Below are 23,143 nucleotides of genomic sequence, written 5' to 3' on the forward strand. Positions count from 1 at the left end.
CCTATGCTTATGGATTGGAAGAATCGATATTGCTAAAATGGTCACACTGCCCAAAGGAATTAATAGATTCAATTATATTCCCATCAAACTACTAATGTCATTTTTTTTTTTTTACAAAATTAGAATAAAACCATTCTAAAACTCATATGAAACCAAAAAAGATCCCAAGTAGCCAAAGTGATCCTAAACATAAAGAATAGAGCCAGAGGCATCACATTACCTGACTTCAAACTATACTATAAGGCTACAGTAATCCAAACAGCATGGTAATGATACAAAAACAGATACATAGACCAATGGAACAGAATAGAGAATCCAGAAAAAAAAAACTGCACACCTAGAGCCACCTGAACTTCAGCAAAATCAACAAAAATAACCAGTGAGAAAAAGAGTTCTTATTCAGTAAGTGGTACTGGGATAGCTGGCTAGTCATATGCAGAATAATGAAACTGGACTCCTTCCTTACACCATATACAAAAAGTAACTCAAAGTGGATTAAATATTTAAATGTAAGACATCAAACTGGGGCCAGGTGCAGTGGCTCATGCCTGTAGTCCCAGCACTTTGGGAGGCTGAGGCAGGCGGATCACGAGGTCAGGAGATTGAGACCATCCTGGCTAACACGGTGAAACCCCATCTCTACTAAAAATACAAAAAATTGGCCAGGCGTGGTGGTGGGCGCCTGTAATCCCAGCTACTTGGGAGGTTAAGGCAAGAGAATGGCATGAACCCGGGAGGTGGAGCTTGCAGTGTGCCGAGATCATGCCACTGCACTCCAGCCTGGGCAATAGAATGAGACTCTATCTCAAAAAAAATTTAAAAAACTTCAAAAATAAAAATAAAAACATATAAAATTTAAAAAATAAAATATTAAAAAACATTTTTTATAAAAATAAAAAAATATAAAGAAAGACCTCAAGCTATAAGAATCCTAGAAGAAAACCTAAGGAACACCATTCTGGACATTGGTTTTGGCAAATAACTTATGACTAAGTCTTCAAAAACAACTGCAATAAAAACAACAATTGACAAGAAGGACCTAATTAAAGTCAAGAGCTTCTGCTCAGCAAGAGAAACTATTATATCAACAGAGTAAACAGACAACCTAGAGAATAGAATATACTCACAAACTATACATCTGACAAAAGTCTAATATCCAGAATCTTTAAGGAACTTAAGCAACTGAACAAGCAAAAAACAAATGACCCTATTAAAAAGTGGGCAAAAGACCTGAACAGATATATCTCAAAAGGACATGCAAGCAGTCAAGAAACATATGAAAAATTGCTCCACATCACTAATCACCAGAGAAATGCAAATCAAAACCACAATGAGATACCTTCTCATACTAGTCAGAATGACTATTATTAAAAAGTCAAAAAATAACAGATGTTCATGAGGCTATTGAGAGAAGAGAACACTTATGCATGTTTGGTGGCAATGTAAATTAATTCAACTACTGTGAAAAGAGGTTTGGAGATTTCTCAAAAAACTTAAAGTAGAACTACCATTTGATGCAGTAATCTCATTACTGGGTATATGTCCAAAAAAAAAAAAAAAATTCTACCCAAAAAAAAACCCACTTACACTCATATGTTCATTGCAACACTACTCACAATAGCAAATACGTGGGATCATCCTAGGTGCCTATCAATATAGTGAATCAGATAAAGAAAATGTGACACATATATACACCATGCAATATTTTGCATCCATAAGAAAGAATGAAATCGTGTCCTTTGCAGCAAGCAATATGGATGCAGCTGGAGATCATTATCCTAAGTGAATTAATGCAGGAATGGAAAATCAAATATTTCATATTCTCACTTATAAGTGAGACATAAACATTGGGTACTCACGGACATAAAGATGACACTATAGACACTGGACACTAAAAGAGAAGGGGGTGGGACCAGGGTAAGGGTTGAAAAACTAACTGTTGTTTTCTATGCTCACAGTCTGAGAGATGGGATCATTCATATTCCAAACCTCAGCATCATACAATATACTCGCGTAATGGACCTGCACGTGTACCCCTTTAATCTAAAACAAAAGTTGAAATTACATTAAAAAAGAAAACACATACACAAAAAATAAAATAAAATGTACTTCTTCCTTTAATAAACTTATCATCAAGGGTATTTCACCTTGATGTAGAAATGTAAAAATAAAACTGATAAATATAATACCAATACAATTAAGCAAATCAACGTGTTCATGTCTATAAAATCCTCCCTACACAACTGCCATCAGAGAGTATATGTTTTATCAGTTATGCTGAAAGTATGATAGGTGAGTCTGGAGGGCAGATCAGTTGCATTGCCTTGACAAGCTGTATTGTTTTCTCGAATGTCCTTCCCACCGAATTTGCAGCCACTTCCATCTACCATAAAATAATCAAAAATGAAATTTCCTTGTTGTATTGTCTAAGTTTATGCTTCCATATATCCTGCTTTTTATTTTATGATATTAAAAATAGTTAGAATTTGAAGATCAGCAGAAAATATGATGTTATTAATTCAACAATGTATTCTGCAGTGTAATCACTATAAAATTTAGATTTGGAATCTAATATATATACTGGTTTAACCCATGATTATGAGGAAAGTTCTCAGCAAATTTTGAGGGAGAAATAATGTAGAAAGATGGCATATGAAAATTCAAGGAATATGAGACTCTAGAGCTTTTATTTATTTTTTAAAAGAGGTATAGCAAATTAGGACATTAGTTTAGAAGTTAATATTTTAGAGAGAAAAAAGAAGGAAATAAAGAAATAAATATAGTAAATAACAACAATATTGGGTGAACACAAAATAAAATATGTCTTTATTTTTTCAAACCAGATTAAATTTGATGCTAAGCTCTTGTTCATAAGGGCTGCTGGGAAGTTACTGGGGCTGCTCTTTTCCCTGGGCTTTAGCAAAGGTCTAGGGGTCTAGCATAGAGTGAGGAACTCAATGATGTTCTTCTGGTTTTCAGCACTACTGCTTTCTCTGAGATACTCTGATTCCAGCCCCTCATGAACCCCTGAAAACAGCCAACTCAGTGGCATCCTGTTCCTTCTTGTATACAAAAATATTGCTCCAGAGTTGGGAGGCCTAGGGCTGTGGTCCAGCTTTCCCAGGTTACCATGCAGCTATTGCCTCTGAATTCCTCTCTCCCAGCACAATATCATCATGAGCCAAGGTTTATTTTAAAAGAAGGAATATTGTATTCATCCCCTGAGATTATATATTCTTGCCCAGTTATCTTCTTCGAAGAGGCACAGGAGAAAAATATCTAGAGTGAAATGCAAATCTTACAATAAAAATGGAGCAAAAATAAAAATAAATCTACTAATAAAGCTTATTGGCTCATAGAATTTTGAAGTATCTCAGTAAAAACAAAACAGAAATATCTAGGAGCAGATAGAAAGGAAGCAATGGTGGCGTGCGGAAGAAGCAACAAAGATGAGAAAGTATATGTCATTATGGAAAATAATGGAGGGAAGGGTATAGATAGAGAAAAGACAGATAGGGAAGTTTTAACTGAATTTTACAAAGAAACATAAAGTTTTATCTTGCCTACCTTAATGTAATTTGTTTTCCCCAAAACAATTATAGTACAGAAAAATGATAATTCCAAAATATTTAAGTAATTATAAATTTCTAATCTTATAGAGCTCTTTTAAAATTGCTTTCATTTGCACATCAAAATATAGTTTAGAGTAGATATATTAGCCAGAAAATAATTTCTCCATTTAATAATTTGATGCACCTATAGATTTTTTTTTATTATTAGAAGTATTACCTTACTGTTGTAAATGTTGATATCATTGTAGACAAGCAAACAAGTGATCTTAATGCTGGTCTAAAGGAGAAACTAAAATATATTTTTAAAAGCTATTTAAAATATCTAAAAGACATTATTATGGAGCCCACATGTATACACTTAAAGAATGAATATGAGGCTTAATATTTTGGGTTATAGTTTGGGTTTTAGTTTCCATTATATAGGGACTAAAAGTACTGTATTATGAAAGATTGGAAAGAAATGAAAAATAGATGCCCTTGAAAACTGTTAGATGACTCAGCAAGATGCCTCAGTGATGATGGAAGATGCACATGAATGATGTAGAAGAGAAACATGAAAATTGAGCACAATTGCTTCATGAAATCTAAGAGTAGGAAAAAGCAATATTTCAAACTGTTTTCTTTTAAAAACATAGGTTTTCATTTGTTTGTTTGTTTGTTTTTGAGACAGAATCTTACTTTGTTGCCCAGGCTAGAGTGCAGTGGCCTGATCTCGGCTCATTGCAACCTCCACTTCCTGGTTTCAAGCAATTCTCCTGCCTCAGCCTTCTGAGTAACTGGGACTACAGGCATCTACCACCACGCTCAGCTTATTTTTATATTTTTAGTAGAGACGGGGTTTCACCATGTTGGCTAGATAGGTCTAGAACTTCTGACCTCAAGTGATCTGCCCACTTTGACCTCCCAAAGTGCTGGGATTACAGGTCGTGAGACACTGTGCCCAGCCTAAAAATACAATTTTAAATATATGTGTGTAATTAAATTAATATATTAAGTATTATAAGTAGGGTTTTGACTCTTCTAAAATTTTATTTACTTTTTAAGTTTATTTCAAAGCAAAATTAAATAAGATTTTGGGGGTATGGGACTTCTTGCATTCAGACATCTAAACTAATTGGAATTAGAAGTTCATGTGCACCTGAAAACCTGAATACAGTGGAACCTCAGATAATTCAAAATTTAAAGTAGGAGTTCTTAAAAGTGAAATTATTAGGAAATCTGTTAATTCCCTGTAACATACGTGAAACAAGCCTTGAACACCTATGCATATGTGCATGTTTTCTGGGGTGAAGAGACTACATAGCTCTTTCTCAAAAGTATCTCAGCCCTTAAGTTAATCAGGAGCCAGTGCTCCAAGCATTGTAAGTTGAGGGGTATGGTCAGCAGACTTCCTGCAGGGGTAAGAGACAAGTGGGGATAGACTGTGCTTGAATGCTAATGTGGCCACAGATTGTATCTCCACCAAAAGTAAAGAGTCTAAAGAAATATTCAAAGAGCTAATCTAGCAAGATATTGAAATACGTGTTGGAGAGAGTCACTGAGAACTAGTTACAAAAATTTCTAAGAAATGGTGGCTGTTGCAATGAGGTAAGTAGCAGCATTCCTGGTGTTTTGTTCAGAACAGAGTGCTTGCTGTAAGAACCATGAAGAACCCTCAAAATAAGAAACAGTAAGCTTTCCTAGGTCATGTGTAAGGGTGTGAAGCAAGTGACTGGAAGTTCAACCAGGACTGCAGCCCCAAAAGAGGCCTTGCCTTCCACAGGAGAAAGACGCCAATTAGGTAGACTAGGTGTAGGTGCCATGTACACATCCCAGGCTCAGGTTGGTACATCCTGCTTCTCTGAATTGTAATTAACTCAAGAACTAGGCAAGATAAAGCTTGTAGCTAAACAAGACTGAAGAAAGGCATGGAACTGGTTAATGTATGGTTCTGTAGACCAAAGCCTTGAACTCCAATCAATTAGGTGATGACATGATGACTCTAGGGGTTATACTTCTTTATAAAAAGCAGAGGTTTTCTTATTGCCCTAATTATACTTCATTTTGCTTGCTGACATCTTGGCCTTGCTGTTTATTTGTGATGAATAGATAAAATAAATAAACCTGGGTATCTTATTACTTAAGAAGATAATTTCAGATCACTAGAATAAATGATGAATCCAAATGCCAGTGTATCTTTAGGCTATCATTGTATTCTACATTGTGTAACTATCAACTTTCTTTTACAGGAAAAAGCAAGTATTACAAATTAATAAAAATAACAAACAACTAATTCCATCACCAAATCCTTATAATCACTGAATATTTGGGTTTGAAAGTAAAGATAAAAAGATAAGCTTTACTGAGATACAACAATGCAAAACTATTACTATAGTTAATGGGAACAAAATATTGAATTTTCTGACTATCCTACTGGAAATTTCCCTAGAGAAATGGCTTAATGGTCATAAAATTACTTCTATTAGGCTGTAAATATTTCATTTTCCTAATTAAAAATACATGTATGAACTAGAGCGTATCACAATTTACAGCTATATCTGGCCACCAGTTTCTCAGAAATGTATTTAACATAATCATTTTTCATGCCTCATTTTTTCCCCCTGTACTTTTAGATTAAATCTCCAAAAATTCTCTGAGAGTCATGTTAATACTGGCTTTCATTTCTGAGTGAAGAAAAGAAGGAAGCCAACATTGTTTCTTATAAATTTGATTTAAATAGTTAAGCAGCCAGTTAAGAGATTCCAGATTCACTGTAATCTCATCTATGATGTATTTTATTTACAGGGTAGGAAATTTCATTTTCCTATGCTTAATGTCTGAAATACTATTATTGCATGAAGGTATGCTATATTTCATAAATGGTTTCCATTTTCTAATGCTGTATGACATTTCTATTTATTTTTTTAAATCTCCTTTTGGGTTGAGTTTACTGAACAAAAAACCTACACTGGGTTCTGTTTAAATTATTAGATCACTGAAATTCTCAGAAATATTAACCTGAAATACAGCAATTCAAATAAACATTAGATACTGAAAGAGAACCTTTCTTTAAAGCATAATGTGATAAATGACATCCACAAATGGTTTAGAGTGTAAGGATGCATATTTTTACTTGGGTGTGTATGAATTCTGAGCTTATCTCTAATTTATTAATAAGAAAACACTTTACTTGGGTGTGCACAAAGGAAATGATGTAGAAGGAGGAATGACAAGATGTTGGTTCAGGATATCTGCAAGTAATATAGTGTCAAGAATGGCTTGATGATAAAAAATAAAATGGCTTGATGAAAACAATCTTTGTTTTCCCTATACCACTAAAATAATGAATCATTAGAATCATCAGAGCAAAGAAGTTATTGTAAGAAACTAGAAGGAAAATAGCTGGAGGAGTTAAAAAGACAAGTGAAAGAAACAAGAGGAAAAAAGGGCAATGGAAGGTTACAGGAGGGAGAAGAACAGTAAATTGCCACCAGAACTAGTGGCAATTTCATAAAGAATTAAATTTCATAAAGAACTGTGAGAGGTAGGAGAATGTTTTAGGCTGGGGGAATTTGAAGATTCATAATGGCCATTCGCATTGCATAAAATTTGATTAAGATATTTTTGAGATAATTAGGAAAATGTAATAATGGCTTAGAATGTTGGATAGTGTATTTGGGTTGATAATGATGTCTTAGGATTGGCGCTGGTGTTGTAGTTATGTAGGAGAAAAGCTTCATTTTGGGAGGATTCATTCTGAAGTATTTAGTAGTGAAATATCAAGATACATATTGACTGCTTTCAAATGCTTTGACAAAAGAGAAGTATGTGCTATGTATACAGGAGATGGAGCAGTTGTGACAATTTTTACATCTTTGAATGCAATTGAAAGGTATATGATTGTTATGCTCTTCATTCTGCTTTTACTGAGTTTGAACAGTTTAAAATAAACTAAAAATAAATAAATAACACCATATCCCACAAACAACAAACAAAAGGTGCTGGAGAAGATAGTATAGTGAGATCACATATTTATTGTTGCTTCCCTTTTGTGACCACATTGGAATAAAAATGAAAGGAATATAAGGAAGATGTCTGCATATTATTAACTTCTAGAATCAGAAAGTGCATGGAAAAGGGGTGCTTAATGATGTGTAGAGGAGGAAGTCACACCTAGAATGTGCATGAAGGGGAGACCTAATCTGTCTGGAGATCCTCTGGACTCAGTAGTTACCATAGAGGGTAGAAATAGGAGGTGAGACTTTAAATCTTTACACTTTTCATGTAAGAATTACCCCAAACTCAGCACTTACTCACAAGCAGAAATATTAGGGAACTGCCCTGAAAAGAAATAAAAATAAAAATATGATTAGTTAATGCTAGCACTTCGAAATGAAGCCCTAATTATTCTGGCATTTGAGATTCTCTAGTGTAAGAGCTCTCTCCCTCCCTGCTGTCCACGAAGCAAATGCACCAATTAAGTCCTGCTTACATACTCAGAACTCTCCATCAATAATCTAGTGTTGCAGTAACTACAAACAGAAAATCAAGAATCACTATATATTTGATGAGTGCTTGAAAAATGAAAAAGTATAAAAATAAACACGTTTTAAAAATTACTTTGGAGGACAAAGAAAATTCATAAAACAAAAGAAGATTAAAAACAAATAAGCAAGGAAACAAACAACAAATCCCAAATATTTAATATGTATTCTAAGAGAGATTCAAGGAGAATTGTATTCTTAAAATAAGAACAAAATGAAATGAAAAAAACAGTCAGAAATACAAGAGCCCTTAAACATCAAAACATGAGTATTACATTAACATGTTAACATTAATGTTGAAAGATAAAGTCAATGGAATTATCAAGGAAGTCAACCTAAGAAGTCCATCAGGTTAATGACTGGTATTCTAGAAAGAGAAAACAGATGAGAGAATACTATCAAAGAGATATTAATATTACTGCTAATGGTAATAATATTATGATAATACTCACATTGCAACTGATAATACTAAAATTACAACCAATAATGCAAATTGTACATTCCAAATACAAAATATCTGAAATCTGAAGTGCTCCCAAATCCAAAACTTTTTGACCACTAACATCATGCTCAAAGAAAATGTTCATTAGAGCATTTCAGACTTCAGATTTTTGAATTTGGGATGCTCAACCAGTATAATGCAAATATTCTTAAATTCAAAAAGAATCCCAAATCAAAAACAGTCTGGTCATCAGCATTTTGGATGAGGAATACTCAGTCTGCAATAACAATAATAATATGTTGCCCTGCTAGTTAATAAATATATTAACTAATTTAATTCTCTCATCAGAAAAGTTTTAAACAATTAGCTGTGGCTTGAAGGCAGTACAGCAGTAGTACGATGCCAGAGTGTATGCTCTTAACCATTAGTGAAAAACATTAGTCATTTAGTTGACAGGACCATTAAGTGCTTAGGCCAGTAATTTTAAGAAGTCCAAGAGGACAAAAAAAATGGTAAAATTTCATAACATCAAGGAAAAATGACAAACCTGTAAGTTTCTAAAGAGGGAAAAGAAAAATCAACAACAGCTAGTGAGCTAAAATGGCAAAAATAATCATAAAGGTATTATATTTCTTAGTGCTTAACCCTGATGTTGGAAGACAACATTCAAAGTTCTGACAAAAAAAATACTTCTAGACTTAGAATTTTATACTTAGTCAAAATTTTACATATGATTAAGAGAAAATAAATGTATTTTTAGACATTCAAGGACTGTAGTATTTACCCTTTCTTAGGAAGTTTCATTAGAATGTATTCCAGCAATATAAAAAAAGATATATCTGACAAAGGAATGATATATCTTCAAATATTTAAAAGATCTGAAGAATTCTTACAACTCAATGGTAAGACAGTCAACCCAATTAAAATGAGCAAAAGAATTTTAAACAGGTACTTCACAAAAGGAGATCTACAAATGACCAATGAGCATGTGAAAAGAGTATAAACATCATTTGTTATTAGGGAAATATAAAATAAAAATGGCTATGACTTACCATTACATACCCAATAGAATGGTTGAAATTAAAATAGTAACAATATCAAGTTTTGGCAAGGTGGTAGAGCAATTAGAACTCTCATATTTGCTAGTTGGGTTGTAAAATGGTACAACTACTTTGGAAAACAATTTGGCAGCTTTGTATTAAAAAAATGCAGTCCCACAAGTTTTTTTAAAGTCCCACTTTAGCTTTTCAACCAAGAAACATGCAAACCTGTGTCCTTACAAAGAATCGTACATGAATGTTCATTGAGCATTATTGTAACAGTCCTACAGTTGAAACATTAACAGGTGAAATTGATAAACAAATTGTGATATAGCCATATAACTGGACAAACTACTGATGGAGGAACAACACGATTAGATCTCAAAGATATTATACTAAGTGGAAAAGGACAGACACACAAGAACAGAATATGCATAGTATAATTGCATTTATATGAAATTATAGAGAAGGAAGTTCTAATCTGCAGTAAAAAAAGTAATTCTATCTTGTAGGAGGTGCAAGGGATTGAATATGAATGTGCATAAGGGAATTTTTCTGTGTGATGTTGGGGGTGGTGGACATTTGCCAGCTTTATATATTTGCCAAAACTTGTTGAACTGTGCTAAAGTGGATACGTTGTTGTATGTAAATTATATTTCAGTATAGTTGATTTTAAAAAAGAGGAAAGCATGAGATTCAGGAAGTATATTCCTTCAAATATTAGTTAAGGGAAGTCCCAGAATGGTAATTGTAGAGACTTGGGAAACAGTAAAAATTGGAGCAGAGAGATGGAGGGTTCTTCAGGAATTTGTCTAGAAAAAAGTGTAATAACTAGAAAATAAATATGACTAAGTACTTGAAAAAATTTTTATTTATTTAATTTTTTTTGTTTTAAGTTCTGGGGTACATGTGCAGGATGTTTAGGTTTGTGCAAAAATTTAATGATGTGCAGAATTTGGGGGCTGTAAAAAAGAAAAAAAAGAAAAAACCCACCCAGCTGAATTTAATGTTAAGTGCATTCTCCACTGAATGGCTCAACTATGCAAACATTGTATGATGATGTTAACACTGCATATGCAACTTTAAAGGGTAAATGTTAAAAATCTTGACAATGCCAAAACACATGCAAAGATGACATAGGTTGAGAGGGAGAAACAGTTGAGTAGAAATGAAACCAAGGGTACAGACTATTGTTGATAAACAAGAAATGAAATTTCAAGTATGTTTTTTGAAGATGTCGAGGTTACCAGTAGAAGGAATGAGAATAATGTTCACTATTTGGGGTGGAAAGGAAAGGGGCAGTGGGAGACATTTGAATAAAACAATCCCTAGCTATTATAATAATCAATAGAAAATGTCTACATTTTTTAAATCAAAAAATAGCAGAAAAAGTGAACTGGGTTGAATAGTATCCTCCAAAATTTATGTGAACCCAGAACCTTGGAGTGACCTTATTCGGGTCTTTATCTGCAGTCTTTGCCAATGTATCTAAGTAAGTTAAAAGGAGGGCCGGGCGCGGTGGCTCACGCCTGTAATCCCAGCACTCTGGGAGGCCGAAGCGGGCAGATCACAAGGTCAACAGATAGAGACCATCCTGGCTAACACGGTGAAAACCCATCTCTACTAAAAATACAAAAAAATTTACCAGGTGTGGTGGCCCGCGACTGTAGTCCCAGCTACTCGGGAGGCTGAAGCAGGAGAATGGCATGACCCCAGGAGGCGTAGCTTGCAGTGAGCCAAGATGGCGCCACTGCACTCCATTATGGGCGACAGAGCGAGACTCTGTCTTAAAAAAAAACAGATAATGTTGGACTAGGGTGGGCCCTAAATCCAATGACTGATTTCCCCATAAGAAAACCCTGTGAAAACATGGACACACGGAAGACACTCAGAGGAAAGTCAGTCTGTGAAGATGGAGGCAGAAATTGGAGTGATGGAGTTGGAAGGCAGGGAGAAGCAAACAAGGATATTTTCCCCTAGAGCCTTCAGTGGGGAGCATGACCTTGCCAAAACTTGATTTTGGACTTACAGCCTCCAAAACTGTGGAAGAATGAATTTTTGTTATTTTAAACCACCTGGTTTATGTAATTTGTCTTAGCAACCTTAGACAACTAATACAGTAATCATAAATTTTTAAAAAATAGATATGAGAGTAACCATAAGAAGAAACAAAACCAGTTAAAAGTCACTGCCACTGGGGAAAGCATTTGTGAGAAGGGAGTGATAGAACAGATTTCTTTTATTTTTCTTCATCAAATTATCTGCATTTGAAATTGAATACTTGTATGTATTGCTGAATTAGAAATTTTTTTAAAAGTAGCTAAATTAAAAAGTTTCCAGGTCAAACATAAGTGAGTGGATAATTAGGTAGGGAGTTTAGATGACTGGAAATAGGGCAAATTCAATCTGAACACGAAGATTTGAACTTCAAATAGGCCTACGTATCCCAAAGGGCACAATTGTGTGAGGTGATAGGTCTAGTAAAAGACTCAATAACTAAGTTGAATTGCCCTAATTTAAAGACTCGTTTTGTAATAATAAAAAGAACTGACCTTGAATTATGTGACTAAGTATATGATGTGGTAATGTCTCCTCTCTAAGAAACAAATGAAAGGCCAAAGTTCTGAGATCTCCCTCCCTTATGATTGAGCTCTTTTGTAGAGGAAACAAAAGGAATTGGAAGTAGGAGGAGAGTGCCTAGCGTCTAAGCACATGCTGGAGAAATCAGCCTAAGTAATGCTCTTTGTGCCTTTGCTGGCTCCGAAAGAGTCTGTAGAGATTGTAGATGTCTCCTCTCTAGGAGTTTCCTCACCTTGATTTTGCTCCATCTCAGAACCTTTCCAGCGATCACAAACCCGAGTCAGTTTCAAATGGCTTTACATTAATCAGAAAGTAAATGACTGATATATACATGAGAGGTAGATACAAGTATAAAAATTAGTAGCTGATGGATGACAGAGTCACTGACTAAGCCTGATTACCACCAGAGATTTTGATTCAATAGGTATGAGATGGAGGCAGAAAAGCTGTATTTTTTTTTAATGTCATAAGCCATATACGAGTAACTAAAGAACAGATTTTAATTGTCTTTTTGTTTTGTTTTGTTTGTTTGTTTTTGATACAGAGTCTCGCTCCATTGCCCAGGTTGGACTGCAATGGCACAATCTCAGCTCACTGAAACCTCTGCCTCCCGGGTTCAAGTGATTCTCCTGCCTCAGCCTCCCAAGTAGCTGGGGTTACAGGCACCTGCCACCATGTCCAGCTAATTTTTTGTATTTTTAGCAGAGGTGGGGTTTTGCCATGTTGGCCAGGCTGGTGTTGAACTCCTGACCTCAGGTGATCTGCCTGCCTTGGCCTCCGAAAGCGCTGGTATTACAAGCATGAGCTACCACACCAGGACTTTAATTCAGTCTTTATCAGTCCTGCAACTCCAGCCAAGAGCTCTGCTTCAGTTCTCTCACTTTGGAAAATCAGCCAATCCCTAAACTGCTTGCTTCCCCCAAGCTTGACATATTAATAAATGGCTTTTGGCTTTGCTCAGAGAGACTGTGTTCTCCACGCATGGTTTTCCCTTAGCAAGTAAGAAGTTCAACTTTGTGATAGATATTATGAGAGGTGTAGTCACTTCCCCTGACAATTGTCAAATGATTCTGACGTCTGCCTTCATGTTTTCTCCAGAGTTGAAATGTAGTTCAGCATCACCTAGACAAATAGTCTCCAAGCCAAGCCCGCTTCCTTTGCTGATTTTGATTCAATGGACTCACTTTACATTCCAGTGTGGTACCTGCCCAGGTTTGGTCTCAGCACCTGTCTCTTTACATGCAAACCTTGTGTTGTTACATGGAGTAATGAGAGAAATAAGGACAATATTCATAAATCAGTTCAAGTTTATTGAAGTAAATAAAAATGATCCCCAGAGTGTGTAATAGAAGGGGTTATTTTTTGGAAAAATTCTATGAAACCATCACATTTACAAGGTATTGAAAGTTAAGCATTGAATACAAAATTCGAGGGATTTGTTGAAAGAAAATGTTTTTTCTTAAAGCATAACTTAAAACTGTGCATTGTTTAGTAAGTAGAAAATGTCCTTAAAAGCATTTAGAGCAATTGGACTTTATCAAAATTAAAAACTTTTGCTTTGTGACAGATCCTGTTAAAAGAATGAAAAGACAAGCAACAGACTGGGAGAAAAAATATATTTAATGAAAGTCTTTTATCTAGAATATACAATTTTGAAATAACTTTCAAAATTCAACATTAATTAAAAAACTCATTTAGAAAATGGGCAAAAGATAGGAATAAATGTTTCACCAAAAAGGATATACAGATGGTAAATAAGCACATGAAAAGATGTTCATCACTAGCCATTAGAAAAATGCACATTAAAACCACAATGAGATATCACCACACACCTATTGGAATGGTTAAAATGAAACAGTGGCCCACTAAATGCTGGTGAGATTGCAGGGTACCTGGATCATTCATGCATCACTGGCAGGACAGTGCCAATGACATAGCCACTCCAGAAAATAGTTTAGTGGTTTCTTTTAAAGATAAAAGTGGATGTGCCATACCATCCAGCCATTGTACTCATGGGTATATATCCTAGAGAAATGAAAACTTATTTTCACACAGAAACTGGTACATGAATGCTCAGCTTTATTTGTAATAACCTAATACTGGAAACTACCTAAGTGTTCTTCAATAGGTTAATGGTTATAGAAACTGCGGTGCATCTGTATTATGGAATACTAATCGGCAATAAAAAGAAATGGTCTGTTGATACACTTAATAATCTGTATGAACTTCTAGGAAATTTTGCTGAATGAGAAAATCCAATCTGAAAAGGTTATGTACTACAAGGTTTACTCATATAATAATTGCTAAATGACATAATTACAGCTCTGTGCCCCAAAACAATGATTTGGTCAGTGATGGACTGCACATATGATGGTGGTCCCATAAGATTATAATGGACTTGAAAAATTCCTGTCACCTAGTGTCATCATAGCCATGTATTGTCATAGTGTAATGCCTTTACTCACCTGTTTTTTGGTGATGCAAGTGTAAACAAACTTACTGTGCTGCCAATCCTATGAAAGTCTAGCACATACAGTTATGTACAGTACATAATGCTTGATAATGATAATAAAGAACTATGTTACTGCTTTCTGTATTTTCTATAGTATACTTTTGTGGTTATTTCAGAGTGTACTCCTTGTACCTATAAAAAAAGGTAACTGTAAAACTGCCTCAGGCAAGGCCTACAGAAGTTATTACAGAAGGTCTTGTTATAATAGGAGAAGACAGCTGCATGCACACTATTGTGTACTGTGCATTGCACAACATGTTCTAGTCTTTCACATTCACTCACCACTCACTCATGACTTACCTAAGGCAACTTCCAGTCCTGCAAGCTCCATTTATGGTAACTGCCCTCTACAGGTGTACAATTTTTTTGTCTTTTATACCATATATTTACTGTACCTTTTCTATGTTTAAATATATTTAGATACACAAATACTTACCTGCTGAGACCAGCTGGTTGGGGAGACCCTAACCCAGCGGCGCTAGAGGAATTAAAGACACACACACAGAAATATAGAGGTGTGAAGTGGGAAATCAGGGGTCTCACAGCCTTCGGAACTGAGAGCCCTGAACAGAGATTTACCCATGTATTTATTAACAGCAAACCAGTCATTAGCGTTGTTTCTATAGATATTAAATTAACTAAAAGTATCCCTTATGGGAAACAAATGTATGGGCCAAATTAAAGGAATAGGTTGGGCTAGTTAACTGCAGCAGGAGCATATCCTTAAGGCACAGATGACTCATGATATTGTTTGTGGCTTAAGGAGGCCTTTAAGTGGTTTTCTGCCCTGGGCGGGCCAGGTGTTCCTTGCTCTCATTCCTATAAACCCACAACCTTCCAGTGTGGGCGTTAGGGCTATTATGAACTTGTCACAGTGCTGTGGAGATTCTGTTTATGGCAGTTTTGGGGCCAGTTTATGGCCAGATTTTGGGGGGCTTGCTCCCAACATGTCCCCTTTCTCTGATTTGCAAATCAATGAAGCAAAAGGCAGCTTTGTCACAGTGAGTTACTTCTTGCAAGAGTCAGGATCCACATCTGCAGACTATACAAAGAAAAACAACACAGATTAAAAGCACAATCATCATTGAAATCACAGAGCTTCCAAGTGTTTTTATCCATTTTAATGGGTTACTATCTGCTAATTTGTCGGCAGCTCCTTCAAGCCCTCCAGTTCCTGGCATTAAGGTCAGGTGTGCCTGGGGTGCTTTAAATATTTGTTCTTTAATTTTGCAATATGCAAAAACAAGTTTGTAGAGTGTCCTTCTAGATGCTTTTTTATTCTTTCCCAAATGTTGATCTTATTAAGATCACAATTATTAACAGTTTCCACAAATTAACAGTTTCCACAAATAATATTATTATTCAACAAATAATAAACTATTAACAGTTTCCACAAATCCTTATGTTAAGCTCCTACAGCGGGCCATATCATTTGAGGTTGAGGTGCCACTATACCACCATGGTTCCAGATAATAGGAACTGTTGCCATACTTCTTATCATTTCTATCATCTGACTGTTTTGTTCAGATCAGCTGAACATAGTGTGGCCGTGGCACACAGACTGAGAGGTGCAATTCAAGCTAAACATCCCCTTAGGGGACCAAATAATAATGATTCCATAGGAATCGTTGTGCAGCACCTCTGCCTGTTCTGCAATGCAATCTTCCTAAACAAGTACGTTTGTTTTTTCTGGCCAGGTTCAATTTTGTTTACAAATAGGTTTTTGAGGGTGGTATGCTTCAATTATAGGAGCAGATCTATTATGGTAAATACTGAGATCAGAAAGCATGTGTAACTGTCTTATAGAGTGATTACATCTAGGCATTATTACCAGCCAAGATTGATCAATATGCCCAATAAGTATAATTGTTCTCTGTGTCAGCCCTTATTGAAGGAATACTCATGGCAGTGGTGATATCCACTATCATAGCTACCATTAAATTATTCATTGTGACTTGTTGTCCCACTTTCCTCAGGTTTTCTTCTGCCATCTGTGACAGCTTCTTGATCTGTCCCCACGTGTGTGGCTGTGTTTGATGGATGTTGCTCGTGACAGTTGGGGTCCTCCTCAGCGTCAGTCTTGACATGGCTGCAACTGGGGGGTCCTCGGGATCCTCCCAGAATCTCTTCCTTGACATCTGGCTCATGATAAGGTTTCAGGTGTCTTGATGGTATCCAAGTCGGCTGTTGGTTTTTGCCTGGAGAAATACAAGCATAACCTCTACCCCAAGTTATTATTTTACCTATTTCCCAACTTTTTGTTATTGGATCTCTCCACCAAATCAGTTGTTCTGCTTCTGTCTTTGCATCTGGTTTCTGTAGATGCTGTTCAGCTGCTGATAACATCTGGCCTTTGGGCAGGCTCAAAAAATTTAAAGTTAATAATGCTAGATTCAGTTGTATCTGTGGGTGTTCCATATTCTCTATTTTTCCCTTTCTGCTTTTGTAACTGTTGTTGTAGGGAAAGATTCATTCTTTCCACTATGGCTTGTCCTTGAGAATTGTATGGGATACCAGTAATGTGTTTAATATTCCACATACAGAAAAATGGGGCTAGAGCTTGGCTGGTATAGCCTGGGGCATTATCTATTTTAATAGAAGCTGGAATGCCCATCACTGCAAAGCCCTGCAAAAGGTGATGTTTAACACAGGCAGAAGACTCTCCTGTTTGGCATGTAGCCCAGACAAAGTGAGAAAAGGTGTCCACACGTACATGTACATAAGCTAGTCTCCCAAACGAGGGAACATGTGTGACATCCATTTGCCAAAGAGAGTTAGGTTCCAGTCCTCGAGGATTAACTCCTCCTGTAAAAGATGAGGAATATACCATTTGGCAAGCTGGGCATCGCTGGATAATAGCTTTAGCTTCTTTCCAGGTAATGCTGTATCTGCGTTTGAGACCAGAGGCATTAACATGGGTTACATCGTGAAAGTGTCTAGCATTAGATATTGCATCAGCAACTAGGCGATTAGCTATTTGATTCCCTTCAGTCAAAGGTCCTAGAAGAGGTGTATGAACCCTAATGTGAGTGATGTAAATAGGGTACATTCTACTTCTAACTGCTGTTTGCAATTGGGTAAATAAAGTCATTAGTTGTTCATCTGTATGAAATTGTAACTGAGCATTTTCAATTAACTGTGTGGAATGAACCACGTATGAAGAATCAGAAATCACATTAGTAGGCTATCAAAGGCAGTCAATACCTCAATTACAGCTACAAGCTCCGCTTTTTGAGCTGAAGTATAGGGCATCTGAAAAATTTTACTTTTCAATCCAAAATAAGAAGCTTTACCATTACTAGACCCATCTGTAAAAACACTATCAGCACCTTCAGTTGGTTTAAATTTAGTTATTTTAGGGAGAATCCAATTAGTTAATTTCAAAAACTGAAACAGCTTCATTTTAGGAAAATGATTATCGAGAATACCCACAAAGTCAGCTAAATGGGTTTGCCAAGTAAGACTATATATAAAAGTTTGTTGTATTTGTTCCTTCATGAGAGGGACAATAATTTTTCCAGGATCATATCCATGTAATTTAACAATATGAGTTCTCCCAATCCCTATCATAGAAGCAATTTAATCTAAATAAGGAGTTAGAGTCCGTGTATTAGTATGTGGAAGAGAGAGCCACTCTACTAAGTCCTGTTCTTAGACAGTAACACCAGTAGGTGAATACTGAGTTGAAAAAATTAGCAAATCTAGAGTCTTCTCTGGATCTATTCTGTTTATTTGAGCTTTATGAACTTGCTTCTCAATCAGTTGTAACTCTGCCTCAGCCTCCTTTGTTAATTGCCGAAGGCTAGTGAGACTAGGATTTCCTCTAAGGACAGAGAACAGATTACTCATGGCATAGGTAGGAATGCCTAGAGCAGGTCATACCCAATTAATGTCCCCTAGTAATTTTTGAAAGTCATTTAATGTTTTTAATTTATCCCTACATATGGTTACTTTCTGTGGCACAATGGTAATGTCATTTACTAAGGTCCCCAAGTAGGAGTAAGGAGTAGTAGTCTGAATTTTGTCAGGAGCTATAATTAAACCAGCATGAGAAATTGAATTTTGCAAGTGATAATAACATTGGAGTAATATTTATCGAGTGGGGGCAATACAAAGTATATCATCCATATAGTGAATAACGTAGCACTGTGAAAATTTTTTACGAATAGGTTCAATTGCCTGTTCCACATACGTCTGGCAAATTGTGGGACTGTTTTACATGCCCTGTGGCAATACTTTCCAATGATAACGCTTAGCAGGCTGCAGGTTGTTTACTGCAGGAATTGTAAATGCAGACCGTTCAGTCTTGCTCAGCTAAAGCGATAGTAAAGAAACAGTCATTTAAATCCATGACTATTAAAGGCCAATTTTTTGGAATTATAGCAGGAGAAGGCAATCCTGACAGTAATGCTCCCATAGGTTGTATAACTGAATTGATGGCTCTTAAGTCAGTTAACATTCTCCATTTGACTGATTTTTTCTTAAGTATGAAAATGAGAATTCCAAAGGGAAAATGTTGGAACCATGTGCCCATTTTTTAAATGTTCAGTAACTAATTTCTCTAAAGCTTCCAGTTTATCTTTACCTAGCGGCCATTGTTCTATCCAAATTGGCTTATCTGTTAACCATTTTAAAGGTATAGGTTCGGGAGGCTTAACAATGGCCGCCATCAAAAATTATTTCCTAATCTTTGGTGGGAATTTTGTTTTTCCGCTTGAAGCGGTTCTTTCACAGCTTGCAATTTTTTTTCTAGTCCCATACCAGGAACATACACCATTTCATGCATTGTATGTTGACTTTGAGGACTATATAATTGTTCTGGAATTAGAACTTCTGCTCCCCATTGTTGTAATAAATCTCTTCCCCATAAATTTGTAGGTACAGAATTTATAACGGGTCGAATAGTCCCCGGTTGTCCGTTGGGTCCTTCACAGTGCAAAATATAACAACTTTGATATACTTCAGGGGCTTTACGAACTCCAACTATGTTAAATTGAGTGGGTTGAATTGGCCACATGGACAGCCAGGACTGTAGAGAAATCATTGACATGTCCGCTCCTGTATCTACCAAACCTTTAAATTTCTTTCCCTGAATAGTTATTTCACAGGTAGGATGTTTATCAGTAATTTGATTTACCCAATAAGCTGCTTTGCCTTGTTTATTTGTGCTTCCAAACTCTCCTGTTCATTTAATTTCACTTTTTCCCATTTTCACATATGGTACTATTAGGAACGTGCGGTGCGCTCTCCTGGATCTGCTTTCCAGGGAACAGAAGTAGATTTAATGATTTGAATTTCCCCCTTGTAATTTGAATCCATGACTCCTGTATGTATTTTTACCCCCCTTTTAAAATTAAACTAGACTTTCCTAAAAGTAATCTTATTTTACCTGCTGGCAAGTGTCCACAGACTCCTGCTGGGACCTTTTGCGGGGATTCCCCAGGCAGAAGGCTCACAGCTTTTGTGCAGCATAAATCTACTGGGACACTAGCGGCTGTGGTGGGGGACAGGAATTGTACAGGGGTAAGGGAATGGCCTGAGCTGGAAATGCCCTGGTGTAGAATGGGGCCCGGGGCGGGCCCCTCATGGAAATCCCGAAATTGGGTTCCCATCTTTATCAAAGTTAGAGTGACTAAGTATGATAGCCCAATGTTGATTAGCCCAATGTTTTCCTTTTTTACATTTTGGACATATTTCAGGCTCAACAGTTTTCTTTTTTCCCCTATCTGGCGGCCTGACTCGCTGATTTTTTCTACATTCTTTTTTAGTATGACCATGCTTCCCACAGTTAAAACAAGCTCCAGGAAATGGAGTATTTCCTTTATCCACTCTCAGTCCTGCCATTGCCTGTGCCAACAAAGTAGCTTTACGCAGATTACCTCCGATACCATCACAGGCCTTGATATAATCAACCAAATGTGCTTTCCTTCTAATAGGCCACAGAACAGCCTGGCAATCGGGATTAGCATTGTTGAAAGCTAATAACTGCAGTAGTATATCCTAAGCAGCTGAATCTACAATCATCTTTTTAAGAGATTCCTGTAACGGAGCTATAGAATCAATGTGTGGTTCTCTTGGTCTCTGTTTTACAGCACTAAAAGAAAGGTATTCTTCCCCACCTGAAGTGATTTTTTCCCAAGCTCTAACGCACACTCCCCTAAGCTGTTCTATGGCATCATCCTGCATGACCAGTTGTGCATCTAAACCAGCCCAGCCGCCGACCCCCAAAAGTTGGTCTGCAGTTATATTAATTTGAGGTTGGGCCTGAGCATTGCAAGCAGCCTGAATGGAAGCTTCATCTGCCCACCAAATTTTAAATTGTAAGAACTGAACAGGAGTTAGACAAGCTCGAGAAAGAGCGTCCCAGTCAGTAGGTATCATCTGATCGGAAACAGCAACATTTTTTAACAGTCCCATTACAAAAGGAGAACCTGGTCCATACTGATTCATAGCTTGTTTAAATTCTTTGAGTAATTTAAAAGGAAAAGGCTCAAATGTAGTTAAAATATTTCCCTGCTGATCTGAGGGGTGTATTCTAACAGGGAACTGCCAAGCCTCTAAATCACCCTCTGGTCTAGCTTGCTGAATTCCTGCCTGAATAGAACTAAGAGTGGTCACTGGAGGCGCTGCTCGAACAGTCACTGGGGCAACTACTTTTTGCCCAGTATCCTCCAGGAAAGAAAGATCTGCAGGGTCATTTTCTTCAAAATAATGAGGAAGGGGTGCAGAAGGGTAGGGATGAACCTCTCCTTCCTTTGCCTCTTTAGTTTTAGCTGGTAAATAAACATGCTCTGTAACCTCTTCTGTTACTTTGCTATACCCTCCTTCCTCCTCATCATCAGTGTGAAAAAGTTCCAAGGTGAAAGGAACTAGACCCCACACCTGTCCCATTGTTACCCTGATGCTTCCAAGCTCCCCTTCTTACTCACCACGGGGATTGCTTTAAGAGTACTTGGGTGTCCTCCAGCTAGATTTCCATTCCAACTGTCGCTCCAGAGACCCTTCAACCTGGATTCGGGCCCCCATGAATGAACGCCACTTGCTGAGATCAGCTTGATCAGGGAGACCTTAACCCAGCAGTACTAGAAGAATTAAAGATACACGCACACAGAAATATAGAGCTGTGAAGTGGGAAGTCAGGGGTCTCACAGCCTTCAGAGCTGAGAGCAACGAACAGAGATTTACCCATGTATTTATTAATAGCAAACCAGTCATTAGCATTATTTCTATAGATATTAAATTAACTAAAAGTATCCCTTATGGGAAACAAAGGAATGTGCCAAATTAAAGGATTAGGTTTGGCTAGTTAACTGTAGCAGGAGCATGTCCTTAAGGCACAGATGGCTCATGCTATTGTTTGTGGCTTAAGAAGGCCTGTAAGCAGTTTTCTGCCCTGGGCAGGCCAGGTGTTCCTTGCCCTCATTCCTGTAAAACCACAACCTTCCAGTGTGGGCATTAGGGCCATTATGAACATGTCATAGTGCTGCAGAGATTCTGTTTATGGCCAGTTTTGGGGCCAGTTTATGGCCAGATTTTGGGGGCTTGCTCCCAACACTTGCCATTGTGTTACAACTGCCGACAGCATTTGGCATAGTAACATACCATACAGGTTGGTATCCTGTAGGTAATAGGCTGTACATATATAGCCTAGATGTGTAGAAAACTATAGCATCTAGGATTGTGTATGCACACTCTATGATGTTCACACAATGACAAAATCTCCAAATGACACATTTCTCAGAAACTATTCTCATTTAAAGTGACATATGACTGTGTATAAAGAGAGAGAGCAGATTGGTAGTTGCCAGGGTTTAGGGATGAGGGTGTGTCTATAAAGGGTAACACAAGGGCGTTTTGTTGTGAAGGAACTGCTTTCTCTCTTGACTTTAGTGATGGATGCATGAATCTACACACATGCTAAAATTGCAAAGAACTAAATACATACACACACAAATGCATGTATAACTGGTAAAATTTGAATAAGCTCTATGGTTTGTACCAATACGAATTTATATAATATTATACTATAGTTATGTAATATGTTAACATTGGGGTAAGGTTTATGCACCCAAAGGGTGCACATGATCTTTCTGTCCATTTATTTGCAACTTCCTGTGAATCGATAATTACTTTATTTTATTTTATTTTATTGAGATGAAAGAGTCTTGCTTTATTGCTCAGACTGGAGTGCAGTATCTCAACTCACTACAACCTCTGCCTCTCAGGTTCAAGTGATTCTCCTGCCTCAGACTCCCAAGTAGCTGGAATTACAGGCACCTGCCACCAAGCCCAGCTAAGTTTTCTTGTATTTTTAGTAGAGATGGGATTTCACCATTTTGGCCAGACTGGTCTTGAACTCCTGAGCTCAAGTGATCCGATCACCTTGGCCTTCCAAAGTGCTGGGATTACAGGCATGAGCTACCCCGCCCAGCGTGTAATTACTTTAAAATAAGAAGCTGAACATTAATGATATC

General features: G+C 36.8%; 1 long non-coding RNA gene across 1 annotated transcript in view; it reads left to right on the top strand.

Annotated features, from left to right (window-relative positions):
* The window catches only part of LOC117072522, a 60,667-nt gene extending 47,907 nt beyond the window's left edge, over positions 1 to 12,760 (top strand). Inside the window, exon 3 of the long non-coding RNA XR_004432832.1 lies at positions 12,702 to 12,760. This is a non-coding gene — a long non-coding RNA (uncharacterized LOC117072522). The remainder of the gene's footprint in view (positions 1 to 12,701) is intronic.
* Positions 12,761 to 23,143: the final 10,383 nt, after the last annotated feature.

The sequence above is a fragment of the Trachypithecus francoisi genome, unplaced genomic scaffold (assembly GCF_009764315.1).
Source record: "Trachypithecus francoisi isolate TF-2019V2 unplaced genomic scaffold, Tfra_2.0 Lachesis_group4, whole genome shotgun sequence".
Lineage (NCBI taxonomy): Eukaryota > Metazoa > Chordata > Mammalia > Primates > Cercopithecidae > Trachypithecus > Trachypithecus francoisi.